General features: G+C 52.3%; 1 long non-coding RNA gene across 1 annotated transcript; it reads right to left on the bottom strand.

Annotated features, from left to right (window-relative positions):
* Nucleotides 1–10,328: 10,328 nt before the first annotated feature.
* LOC128813739 (uncharacterized) lies at nucleotides 10,329–11,820 on the bottom strand. Its single transcript, XR_008439154.1, has 3 exons — nucleotides 11,803–11,820; nucleotides 11,152–11,317; nucleotides 10,329–10,620 (listed from the first exon to the last, which is right to left on the bottom strand). It is a non-coding gene; the product is annotated as an uncharacterized LOC128813739 (long non-coding RNA).
* Between the last annotated feature and the right edge of the window lie 1,798 nt (nucleotides 11,821–13,618).

The raw sequence follows: 13,618 nt of genomic DNA, 5'->3' as shown, positions 1-13,618 counted from the left end.
GGCACCAACGCAACGGCCCCGGGGCAAGCTGAACCCCCCTCAGAAGAAGGGCACAAACAAACAGGTAAGTGGCCCTGAGTGCTTTCACTGTAAACAGAGAGGGCACTTCAAGAGGGAGTGCAAGAAAAGAATAAAGGATGAACAAATTTTTCAGGAGGATTAGCGGTGTCAGGGGCTCTATAATTTGGGGTCCAGAACACCTGGAGAGCCCTTGATACAAGTTAAAAATTGGACCCCAGAAACAAGAATTGGTATTTTTGGCGGATTCAGGCGCAGAAAGAACCACAGTTCAGCGACTGCCACCGGGATGTACTAAAAGTAAGGACTCAATGGTGGTCATCGGGGCCAAAGGAGAACCATTTAAGGTACCGGTTTTGAAAAATGTGGAAATGGAATTGGAAAATAAGTTTTGCCTGGGGAACTTACTGCTGGTAGAAGAAGCAGATTATAACTTGCTGGGGAGGGATTTAATGGTAGTCCCGGGGCTAAGCCTGATAGCACAGGACTCCCAGCTAACGGTAACTTTATACAAACTGACCGTGGAGGATGAGAATAAAATAAACCCTAAAGTGTGGCACACACAGGGAGAGGCGGGGAGGTTAAATATGGAGCCTATTCACATTGAGATTGAGAGGCCAGAGGATCCGATCAGGATCAAAGAGTACCCAATTCCCATGGAAGGTAGGAGGGGACTGAAACCTGTAATAGAGGATCTAATCAAGAAGGGCACATTAGAGCTGTGTATGTCAAGACATAATACTCCTATCCTGGCAGTACAAAAGGTGGATGGTAGTTGTAGGCTGGTGCAAGATTTGCGGGCGGTAAATCAAAGGACAAAAACCTTGTTTCCTACCGTCTCGAACCCGTCCGCACTACTGAATAACGTATCCCCGGCAGATACCTGGTACAGTGCAATAGATTTAAAGGATGCCTTTGGGACTTGTCCGCTAGCCTGGGAAAGTCAGGACTATTTCGCATTTCAATGGGAGAACCTGGACACAACTAGAAAGCAACAATTAAGGTGGACATCCTTGCCTCAGGGCTTTGTAGATTCGCCCAACCTATTTGGGCAAGTCCTTGAGAAACTCTTAAGTGAGTTTGTGCCAGTCAAAGGGACCAAGTTATTACAATAGGTGGATGATCTGTTGGTAGCCGGACCCAGGGAGGAGAAGGTACAGGCAGGTACAATAGCACTATTAAACTTTCTGGGGGAGAAAGGGTTGAAGGTCTCAAAATCCAAATTACAGTTCACAGAGCCCGAGGTCAAGTACCTAGGACACTGGTTAACAAAGGGTAAAAAGAAGCTGGGTCCGGACAGGATAACTGGTATTATCACCTTACCCCCCTCCCCAGACAAAGAGGGAGGTCAGGCAGCTGCTGGGGCTTCTAGGATACTGCCGGCAATGGATCGAGGGATACAGCGAGAAGGTAAGGTTTCTTTACGAAAAGCTTACCATGGATAAGCTCAAGTGAACAAAGCAGGATGAGGAAGGTTTTAAGGAAATAAAGGACACTCTTGTGGCTGCCCCGGTGTTGAGCCTTCCTGATGTAAGGAAACCTTTTCAACTGTTTGTGGACGTCAGCAATCACACTGCCCATGGGGTTCTAACCCAGGACTGGGCAGGGGCCAGGAAGCCAGTGGGATACGTATCAAAGCTTCTAGACCCTGTACGTAGAGGGTGGTCCACCTGCTTACAAGCAGTTGTAGTAGTAGCAATATTAGTAGAAGAAGCTAAGACGGTAACCTTCAGGGCAGCACTGGTAGTTGACACCCCACATAGTATACGGAGCATTCTGCAGCAAAAGGCTGATACATGGCTGACTGATGCCAGGCTCCTAGAATACTATATTAATCCACTCCCAGGATTTGGAGTTGTGGACTACCTCGGCCCAAGACCCCTCACAATTCCTATTTGGGGAGGCAGCAGGAGTGCCTTTCCACGACTGTGCCGAAGTGGTGGAACTACAAACTAAAATAAGACCAGACTTGGAAGAGGAAGAATTGGAAGAAGGTGAGAAATGGTTTGTGGATGGGTCTGCAAGGGTCATAGTCAGGAAAAGGAAGTTGGGTTATGCGGTGGTGGATAGAAGGACCGGGGACGTGGTGGAATCTGGGCCCCTGAATGCTGGGTGGTCAGCACAGGCTTGTGTGTTATATGCGGTATTGAGGGCCTTGTGGAAATTAGAAGGGAGAAAAGGAACAATTTGTACAGATTCAAAATAGGCATTTGGGGTGGTACACACGTTTTGGAGGAATTGGGAGGAAAGGGGGCTGCTCAATACCTGGGGAAAAGGGCTGGTGCATGAGGAAATAATCAGACGGATCTTAAAGGCTATAAGGGGGCCAGAGGCAATTGCTGTAGTCCATGTAAAGGGGCACCAAACGGGAATGCGCTTCCGCACCAGAGGGAACAATTTTGCAGACAAAGAGGCCAAAAGCACGGCTTTGATGGAGGCAAGTACCCCGGGAATCGAGGAAGGGGAGGTTCAGGAGTATCCTCCCCACCCCTCCCCGAAGGAAATCGAGGGGTACGAGAAGATAGGAGGCCGGCTAGAAGGAGGTAAGTGGAAATTGCCAAACGGAAGGGAGTTATTGTCTAAGGACTACACCAGAAAGATCCTGAGGAGATCGCATCAACAAACACACTGGGGTGCTCAGGCCCTGGCAGAGCAATTCCTGAGATTTTTCGGGTGCAAAGGGATTTATGAATTAGCCAAACAAGAGGTACAGGGATGTATGGTTTGTCAAAGGATTAATCAGGCAAGGACCCGAAAGGTGGCACTGGGAAGCCGCCCACTGGCATACAGACCTTTTGAAAGGATTCAGGTAGATTTTACTGATCTGCCTAAGGTGGGGAGATGCAAATTCTTCTTAGTAATAGTAGACAAACTAACTCACTGGGTAGAAGCCCTCCCGAGCTCTCGGGCAACGGCTCAAACAGTATCAACATTTCTACTGGAAGAAATCATTCCCCGATATGGGTTAATAAAATGCATAGATTCGGATCAAGGCACGCACTTCAAAAATTGTTAGACAACTAGCTGACTCTCTAGGGAGCCGGCGGGAATACCACACCCCTTGGCATCCCCAGAGCTCTGGACAAGTTGAAAGGATGAACCAAACATTAAAGGCTCAACTGGCAAAATTAATTTTGGAAGCAAAAATGTCTTGGTTAAAGTGTCTCCCCTTAGCCTTATTAAATATTCGAACCATGCCTCACTCCGAGACTGGGCTGTCACCTTTTGAAATGCTGTATGGGATGCCATATGAACATGGTATGCCAGTAGGGCATCCAAGGATAGAAGATGGACAGATACAACCACACCTCATATCTATAAGTAAAAATCTACAGGAATTGTGGAAACAGGGAATCCTGACACAAAATACCCCTTTAGGCTTCTCCATACACAGAATACAACCAGGGGACAAGGTGCTCATAAAAACATGGGAAGAGGTCCCATTAACACTTCACTGGGAAGGCGCTTTTCTTGTCCTCTTAACCACAGATACAGCCATACGAACAGCAGAAAAGGGTTGGACCCACGCATCCCGAGTAAAGAAGGTCGAGCCACGGGAAGAGACGGCAGAGTGGAAAATCACCTCTCCACCTGGGGACCTAAAGCTCACTTTGCGTCGACCAAGTAAATGACTGGTAGGGAGCCGATAAGGTGCACTAAGCCCGATTGTGAATGTTACCCATTTGTGCATTTCAAATGTGAGTTACTGTAACGAGGTTTGGGTCATACGCTGTAGAAGGGGGTATTGGCCAAGGGGTTTGTGTGATAAGTGCCTGGAAGAAGAACTGTGCCTGACTAGCCGTATCTTAGAGCTTGCCACAAGACTGGGGATAATCGACGTAGATTCTGAAATTTGGTTTTGTGTGTTCCAAACCGGGATAAGGGAAAAATTGAAATCAAAGGCTCAAATTCTTGCTATCGAGTGCTGAAGGTTAAATAAAGTACGCTGCAGTGCAGACACAGTTAAACTGTCGAGGTGGGGTGTCTTTAAACGGAGGTGTGCAGCTCGGTGCAGGTATGACAGCACAGAAGACTATTCTTGCTGCCGAGGAGATGGCTTACTTCGCCACTGGTGGCACCCCAGTGGGCGCAGGCAGAGGCAGAGGAATAATAATAATCGTGGGGGTCCTGATCTACCTGAATCTGGTAATGTGCCTCAAGACCGGTACGCGTTTGAGGAACTTGCCCAGCACAGAGGTGCAAGGCCCCGGCAACGGGTGCGGGCACTGCGTACAGACTGCCCAGAAAGAACACGGGGAATCGGAGGCTCCGACATCCCCAGTCCCAAAGAACTGCAGCAAGGGTAAGATAAAGGGGCACTGCCCCAGGAACAGCACTCAGCAGGGGAATAGCAGGCTAAAAGGAAGAACAAGGTGGTATACACAAAAGGTGACCCCTAAGGACGGGCGGTCAGAGCGCAAGGTACATAAAAGAAATACTGAACAGGTACCTGTCCCGATCTGTGATAAATGTAACCGAACAGTATGGACCGGGGGAAAAATGGAGTCAGTGTTTGTAGCATACTTTCGGGCCAATCCGTTATGCAATGACAATAACCAGTTGGGAATGTATGTTATGGGTGGTAAAACATACTGGGTGGGGAAGAACTTAAAGTATGAAACTAAGACGTCCCTCAAAGGTGAGCCGGTTATCTTGGACCTTTTAGAGGATCAGGATGACTGAGTTGGCTTGCAATATGACCGAATGTTCTGCTTTTCGAGGAACAAAGAGGGAGTGGACCCAGGGAGCAAAATGAAACAGCTATCACAGGAGCTGAGAAAACAGGAAGCAGAAATGAGGAAAAGAAGGATGGAGCAGGAAAGGCTGAGAACCCTAAGCGAGCAGTATGATCAGCTGGAAAAGCAGTATACCAGCTGGGGTTTACCTGCCTCAGATCAAAACCTATTTGTGGATCTGATGCAGGAAATCGCAACGGAATTGGGCTTATCTAATTGCTGGATCTGCGGGGGGCTCAAATCAGCGGAAAAGTGGCCTTGGAAAGGTGAGAGCCTAGCCCCAGAGCAACTCCTAAAATGGGATAATGCCAAAACCTCAAAAACAATTCAGAGACCTGAGGGTTGGGTCTTGGGCAAAAGAGTGATTGGGATGTTCTGCGTTAGCAGGGAGGCAAAGGAATACATTGAAATGGTAGGATACGCTCCATGTGTGTCCACTCTGACAATAAACTCCTCTAACAAAAGCAGAGTGTGGCAACCTGAGAACCCTACAGGGTACTGGAGCCAAGGAAAAAGAGACAAATGTGAATGGAGTGAAAAAATTGGACTTTGCTGGAACAAAAGCTCTGGAACTAACCCTTACCAATCCTTGGAGGAGTTGAGGGGGTTCTCGAACGAACGCAAAATCAAAAACGTCAGGTGGAAAGCCCCGAATGGTTTGTATTGGATCTGTGGGAAGAAAGCATACAGCGAGTTGCCTCAGCAGTGGAAAGGATCACGTATAATAGGATTAATCAGACCTGCTTTCTTTACCCTACCTCGGTCAGAACGCAGCTCACTTGGGCCCCCCTTATACGAAACACTGAGCAGGAAGAGAAGGGAGGTAAAAAAGAAGGTCCCTGTTTTTGGTGGGGGTCAGACTTGGGGTGAGGAGGAGTGGCCCGCAGAAAGGATAATCGAATATTATGGTCCTGCAACATGGGCTCAGGATGGAAGCTGGGGGTATAGGAGCCCGATTTTGTTGTAAAATGCAGGCGAACCCAATGGGAAGAATGATGATGTCCGACTCAGTTCAGAAGGCTGAATGATTTCTTTATTTATTCTTTATGCTATAATACATTAATATACTATATAAAGGAGGCTACTAAAAACTACACGCTACTTTCTCTAACTACCATATCGAACTAACTAATAACTCGTGACCCTGTTCGCCAGAGTCCAGACACAGGTGGATCCGATTGGCCACCAGGTCCAAACAATCCTCACCAGCATCCAATCAAGCAATCACCCCAGGTAAACAATTCTCCAAGCACATTCCACATCAGAAAAACAAGGAGCAGAAACAGAAATTATTTTCTCTTTCTTTCTCTCAGTGTACCCCCATGAAAAATCCTGAGAGAGAGAGAGAAATGTGCTTGCCCCAGATTTATCTGTTAAACCGGCTGATAAGACTGCAGGCAGTGGTGGAGGTCGTTTGTAACCACACCTCGGACGCCCTCGAGCTGCTATCTAAACAACACTCCCAGATGAGGGCCTTTGTATATCAAAACAGCATAAGCCCTCGACTATTTATTAGCAGAAGAGGGAGGGGTCTGTGGAAAATTTAATGAATCGGAATGTTGTGTAGAGATTGATGACTATGGGGAAAGCATCAGAGGCCTGGCAACAGAAATTAAAAGGGGAGCACATGTTCCAGTACAAAAATGGAACTCCATACTCCAAGCATCCTGGTGGGATTATCTGTTTGATGGAGCATGGTGGAAGAAGGTAATACTCTTTATATTATGTTCAATAGCCGGGATCATACTCCTACCCTGCCTGATACCATGCTTTATTAGGTTGATACATTCCGTAGTACAGGGCACGCAAGCAGCAGCCATGCCCACAGACCCAGAATGTGCGATGGGAAAAACAAATCAAGTATCAAAAATAATGAAACTGGGAGAGGAAAACGTACACCGTAGAGCAGCAGATGCTTTGGCCAGATTTGAAGAACAGATAAAAGGGGAAGGGGAGGTCTACAGACTGTATCAGGGAATTCCGAGGGAAGACTGGCATAATGAACCTTGAGGTAACTAAGATTTGAGAAATAAGATGATAAGATAAAGCACCAGTAAACGTAGTTGTGTAGAAGGTAGAGAAAGCACGTATTAATATGTTTATATAGAAGGGGAGGGATTGTTCTATGTGTATATGATAATTCGTGCAAATAAAATTGTTGTATATTTTATTGCCATGTACTGTTAAGATATACTCTTATAAGAAGTTTTAAAACGCACATGCCAGTGACAGGGATTGCAACACAATGTCAAAACCACCTGGACAAGGGAGGGAGAACTTAATTTACAATCAAATGAACGTGGCCAGCCCGGAGATGGATCGTCCATCAAGGCGGTCTGAGGAACACCCGGGACGAAGAATACGCGATAAATATCTGAGATTGAGATAGCCGGAGCCATCGGGGAGATACGTCTCAATGCCGAATTCCGGGAACGCGATCATGGGTGCTCATCACTCTCCGGACGTGTTTTGTTCAACTTGCCACAGAGAAAGAACTCCACCTGAATATGTGCAGTCCAAAAAGGAAGAAAAGGGACTCTGCCTCGGGCAAGAAAAACCGTATAAAAATTGCTCAGGCAGGACAGTCGGCGTGAAGCATAGGGGACCCTCTGCTGTAGCGGTCAAGCCTGTGTCTCACCCAGCGCCGATACCCGGGCTCGGCCCTGACCTTTTTTTGGATAGTGGCTTTTCATTGTTATTCTCTAAATTTTTATTTGGACCAATTAATACTTTTTCTTTAATTAAGAAATTGGAGCATTAATTTATCGCAAGGACAAGATAGCAGAGAGCAATGTAAAAATCGGCTGAAAATAAAAGGAGGAAATGCTAAAGGAGTTATTTGTGCACATTTGGGGGTTTGTTTTTCTTGGGTGCAGAGCAAAATCAAAAGCTCCTAAATGCCCAAAAGATTGGAAATGTGGAATGTCCTCCATAGCAGAGTGTCAGACCTCTGGATCCCTAGAACAATTTTATCGTGGTGGAACAGTGGCAGCTTGAGCTGGTGCCTCTGGGGGACCCTGAACAAAGAACCTCTGGGCTTTTATACCCTCCCAGCTGAAGTGGGATAGTCGGGGTCTTCCTGCTGTGTCCGAGTGCCCGGTCACTGGCTGGCACCGCAGGTCCCCAGGTCCTCTGCTGAGCCATCCCTCTCCTACAGTCAAGTTCAGTCTGTCACATTTGGCTTTTCTCTCTGACCCACCACCAGGACCACAAGAGCACATCGTCCTGAGGATGTAAAAATGCCTGTTCTTGCTGGAACATTGCTGTTGCGTGACAGCCCTGCAGGCAGAGCGGGCAGCTGTAGGGATGTTGACTCGTTTCCCTGGTGCCAGCCATGCTGCATGCATCGGAGCTCCTGGCTGTTGGTGCTCGCTGGGACACGGCCCGGCCCGGCACCACGGGGAGTTACAAAGCGTCTTCAAGGAATCCCCATGTTATGGACAAATTCAATTGGGGAGGCTAATTATAGATAAATCAATTAACAAGAATTTATTAAGCAAGCGGTATTAAGCAAAAAACAGCGCTGGGCGGCCGGGGTGTTTCCACTCTGCCACGGCGCACCTTCCCCCTTTGACCTTTTTGTTTTTATAGTCCCCCCTTTTTTTCGGTTGACGTATTTTCTCTCGATGTACTCTGCGCCGGTGCAATTGGTTGCTAGGGGGTCCTTTTTCTCTCTGCCCTTGGTGGTCATGGGGATGAAGGCTCCTTATCTTCTTTGCCGGTTGTCCTTGGCCTAAAAGTTAGCTTGTATATAGTTAGTTACACAGTCTTCTGTGCTAGCTGCATTTGCACAATTCTTAAGCAGAATACTTGTTGTTTATCAAGCCCCCCCCCTTTTTTCTCCTCTTTCTCTTCTCACAGTCTGAAATTCTCTATTCAGTTTAAATTCTTATCTTCTTTCAATGTTCGTTTTGATGAACAAAGACCTTTTTATTACACCCACACGTTAAAGCACACGATTCAGCCTGGGATTTTAAGTTGTTTGTCAACTTAAAGAGGGCCTAAACAAGTCTGCAAGAGGCCTAAACAAGTCTCCTATGAATTCTCTCCGTGGCAAGTTCAGTTCCGTCCCCGAATGCCCCTCAGCGTTCCCAAGGCAGTGGCAGGAGCCGGGCGCTCAGCCGGAGCCCCGCTGGGCGGGAAGAGCGCGACACAGAGCGAGCCCTTGGTGCCCGGGATGGCCACAGGCCCGGGAGAGCCGGGCGGGCAGCGCCAGGGCCCTGCTCAGGGCTCCCCAGGCTCCTGTGGCATCGGTTCCGTCCCCTCGGGCGCTGAGCGGTGCCCGGTCCCGCCGCTCTGCCTGCGGGGCTGCCTGTGCCCGGCTCCGCTGGAGGCAGGGCCGGGGCTGCGGCCCCTGGGCTCGGGGTGCCGCCTGCCCGGAGCTCAGCACCGCCCGTGCCGTGCCCGTGCAGCGCGACCCGGCGGGGCAGCTCCGCCTCGCCCCCTCGCCACAGCCGTCCCGGCAGGGCGGCTGCCCCTGGGCCGCGGCAGCCCCGAGCCGGACGGGCCCGGGAGGGCCAAGCAGGGAAGCCGGGAGGGCTCCGCCCCCTGCGTGCCTCAAAAGAGACTCCAGCCCCACTGCCTGCAGCAGGAGGGACGCAAAGCACCGGCACGCTTATGAGAGTCCGCAGCCCTCTCCACATCTGAAATGAGACCCCAAAACCCCGTCACGGGCCTCAGCAGAGACCCCCAGCACCCTGCACACCGTGGGAGACATCCCAAGCCCCCTGCGTGCCTCACACAGGATTCCAAATCCCTTGCATGACTTACAGTGGACCCCCAGAGTCCTCCATGCCTCAGAGAGAACCTAAAATATCCCTGTGTGTCTCACAAGGGACCCTAGTCCCTCGTGCACCCTTTGGGGGACTCCAAAGCCCCCACGTGCCTTATGGGGAAGCCCAGGCCAGCTAGGCCAAGTGTTTTGACCTGGAAATCAAGTGTGATTGCAGCTGGCTTGCTGTGCCTCTGGGGCTGTTCATCAGCCCCATCAGGCCCCGAGGCCACACAGCCCTTCCCTTCCCTTCTGGCCCCCGCCCAGAGGAGCAGACCCTGTGCAGCACCCTGGATTGCTGATGGCCCATCAATTAGGTCCTATCAAGTGTGTGTTAATTAGGGAGGAGCTTTGTTTTGCCTGCTGGCATTGCAGGTCAGGCTGTGTCCCTGGAGATGTTCTTGATGGCTTCCCTCTTTTCCTGGGCATGCCACTGGAGGAGCTCCAGGCCCAGATGATCCCACAGAAGGAAATGTGCCCTCAGCCCAGGGACACTCAGCATGGGCTCCCCCAGCCCCTCGGGGCCCCGCCGCTGCTCACAGCAGCCCCTGCCTGGCTCCTGCCTGCCCTCACCGTGGGCATCCACGGCTGCTCCTGGGCATGGAGCTCAGCCAGTGCTGGTGCTGGCTGGGCTTTGCTGGTGGTACCACCCGGACACGGGGGTGACAGCTCCATCTCTTTATTGCAACCGAAGTGGGGGCCATCACCTACCCTGGCAGGGGCGGGGGGTTACCTTCAATAGCGTTTAGGGGGCAGGGCCAGGGAGCTTAGGGGCAGAGGAGGGACCATGTTGGTCTCGGGGCTGGAGGGTGCTGGGCTGGTACCGGGGTCTTTAGAAGAACTGGGGAATGGGCTGGGACGGGACAGAGGGAGATCAAAAACGGGTGAAGGCAGCTTGGGGATACCCATGGGGAGAGGAAGTGGCAGTGGGATCTACAGGGTCTTTGGAGATTTCCTCGTAGACAGATCTACTGCTGTCCTCTTCTCAGAACTCCAGAAAGGGCTGACCAGGCCCTTATTACTGCTGGAGGTGCTCCACAAGCAGTCTGGGTGTGAGGGGAAGCCACTGCTTTCATCTCCTGTCCAGAGCTGCGACTATGGAAAGAGAGGAGAGCCTGAGGCCACCAGCTGCCAGTGGCACACTGGGACCCTCCTACACAGCAGGGCCCAGAGCTGGCAAGGCTCCCCAGCCCAGCTGGAGCTGCTGGCACACCTTGGCCCAGCTGGACAGCTGCCCCCCAAGGCCCCGGCGAGCAGGGCACGGCTCTGGGCAGGCTCCCTGGCCAGGAGCGGGCCCCAGAGCGCGACTGCCTTGCAAGGGCAATCTCATCCCTGCTCTTTCTCCTCCCCACCTTGCCTCACCTCTGCCCTGTGCCCCTGGGGCTGCTCTTGGCCAGGCAGCCTCAGTGGGAGCCAGCAGTGGCTGCAGCCCCAGCGGGCCCCCCAGGACAAGGCCCAGCAATTAAGAGGCCAATGAAAGCACTGAGCAGCAGCAGAACCCTCAGCAGAGTTTTTTGGACAACCACAGACTGGCCACAACTCCACTGCAGACTCTCTGGGAACCTTTCCTGTCTATAAGAGACTTCAAAATAAGCTGTTTGAGGGAAAAAGCAACAAAGCACTCACCATTTTCTCTTCCAGGAATACCAGATTCTAAAGCAGCACAACATGAAGACAAGCTTCAAAAGAAGCATGCCTGCCATTAACTCTAGCGAGTAGCCTGTTCCATGACAGAAACCCCTTCCGATGCCCTTCTGGGAATCTGGAAGAGGTGCTGTGGTGCTGGCTGCATCTGTGGGAGCAACGGGGAGCGTGAGCCCGCGCTGTGCTGCACTGCTGAGCTGGCAGCACGGTGCATACGGCCAAACCCTTCTCTGAGCAGCCCCTGCCAGCCCTGGCCCTCCCTGCCCTGGGACAGCTCCCCCAGCCCCAGGGGACAGAGTCAGGCCCTGTCAGGAGCCAGTGCAGCCCCTGCCCAGTCAGGAGCCAGGGCTGGCTCTGGCCCTGGGCTCGCAGCAGGGCTCCCTCTCGGGGCTGCTCCCGTGCCTTGGGCCTCTGGGCACTCAGGGCCAGCTCCGGGAGCAGCTGCAGCGGGAAGGGCGTTGGTGCGCGAGTCCCGATTCCCCGGGGCTGTGAACGAGCTCCAGAGGCCTGGAAGCCGAGGCGCCTCCAGCTTTGGCTGCTGCCGGCCCGTGCAAGGGCAGGGCCTGGGGGAAGAGCTGCTGCCACACAGCCCCGCTGAGGGCTGAGCCCGGCTGAGCCCGGCACAGCAATTACCTCCTGTGCCTGTGCCTGCGCCTGGCATCGCCTTCCTCCCTGCAGCAGAGCTTGCCACTGAGCCACTGCTTCCTCCGGGATGTGCCTCCTTCTGCAGGGATGTTTGGTCCATCACTTGAAAAAGGAAGAGGCACAGCTGGATCAGATGGAAACATTCCCCATTGGAGAGGTGGCATCTTCTGGAGGCAATGCTTGTCAAAGTCACAGGTAAAGATCAGGAGAATGCCCAGGCTGTGGGGGCCAGAGAACTCCCTTGTGCAAACAGCTGCATCTCCTCATCTGCTCAGAGACTGGGAAATTGCAGGGGATCTCAGGGTGTGCATAACTCGTGGTGCAGTTTGGGCTCCCTGTCAGCTGCTGCCAAATGCCTTCTTGCAGAGGCTGGGGAGAAGCTGCAGCCAGGCCAGGCTGGGAAACAGCCCTGCAGGCCGTGAAAGCAGTAGCGGGACAGCCAGGCTGCCATGGATCTCTTCCCACTGTGCCGGGCACGGCGTGTCCAGATGTGCAAGGAAATCCCCCAGCTGCTGAGTCCCAGAGAAGGCTGAGGGGAATGTACCCACCTTGTCCTCCCTGTGCTTCCTTCTGTGATTGTCTCAGGAATTCGTTTGACTCATGAGACTTTGTGGCTGCAGTATCTTGGGTCTTTCCTTTTGGAGGACCTTAAGAGAAAGAGAGAGAGTTGTTCCATTTCCCAGGAATGGATCCCACAAAACCAGTGCACAGCCTGTGGGGTCAGCAGGGGCACACTACTCACCCCTGCGACGGGAGGTCTGTTGGTGCGCAGCATCCAGCCCAGGAGCTGGAGAAGTCCTCCCTGCAGACACACCTGTAACCCAAAAGCCACAGGAGCTTCTGTCATCTCTGCAGATCTGCACGAGCAGCACTGAGCCGCAGGAGCGCTGAGGGGATGGTGCAGGGCGAGGGCACACACGTGCGTGGTTCTGTCCTGGCACCTGCAGCGATGCCCCCCTGGCCGAGCTTTGGGCTCTGAGCTGGCAGCTCTCCCAGGGGGAAAGGCCTTGACCTACCCTCAGCATCTCCCAGAGGGTCAGTACTGGGTATGGGTTGGGAAGCTGCACCACCTTCAGCAACAGGTTCAGCTGCAAAGAAAGGCAGGACAGAACAGCTCCCGTGGCGCTGTAGGAGATCCTCAGGCTGCACCCAAGGCTCAGCCCGGGGGCGCAGCCCTGAGCCCGGCCCCTTCCCTCTCTGCTCTTCTCCCTGGCTGCACAGAGCACACGGAAGGACACACTGGCATTGCACATGGGAGGAAGATGGACAGCCAAATGCTCCTTCCTCCCACTGATAGCGATCCTGTGGGATCGCTCCGGGCTCCAGAAGGGAGCAGGGCAAGGCTTCCAGTTTCCTTCAAACTTAAGATGATGTTAAGGGAAATGGCTCATGAGTGAGCTCTTGTCACATTGACTCAGGTTATTCTCTCAGGAAAGGCACACTGAAAACTTGCCTCCAACATCCTCCAAGATCTTCAAACCATCATTCATCAGGACTTCCAAATAATCCAAGTCATGATCCCAGTCTAGAAGGGAGCACAGACCAGAACCATTTCTATGGTGTGCTGGAGTCCCCCTCTGCCTCAGGGAACTGGGTACTGCAAGGGGGTTGTGTACGGCTGTGGGAACCAGATGCAAATGGATATGGCCAAAGCTGCACAGGGGCCTGGGGAGCTCTGGGCTGGCTCCTGGTCCTCTCCACACTCTTTCCCTGCCCTGGCAACATCCCTGGAGGGGGAGCGGGAGCAGCCCAGGGTGCTGGGGGCGTTCTTCCTCCCACAGAGGAAATCCTCCCTAAAGGCCAA

The sequence above is a fragment of the Vidua macroura genome, chromosome 13 (assembly GCF_024509145.1).
Source record: "Vidua macroura isolate BioBank_ID:100142 chromosome 13, ASM2450914v1, whole genome shotgun sequence".
Lineage (NCBI taxonomy): Eukaryota > Metazoa > Chordata > Aves > Passeriformes > Viduidae > Vidua > Vidua macroura.
The sequence above is the reverse complement of the archived record's forward strand: the minus strand, read 5'-3'. Positions and strand labels throughout refer to the sequence as shown.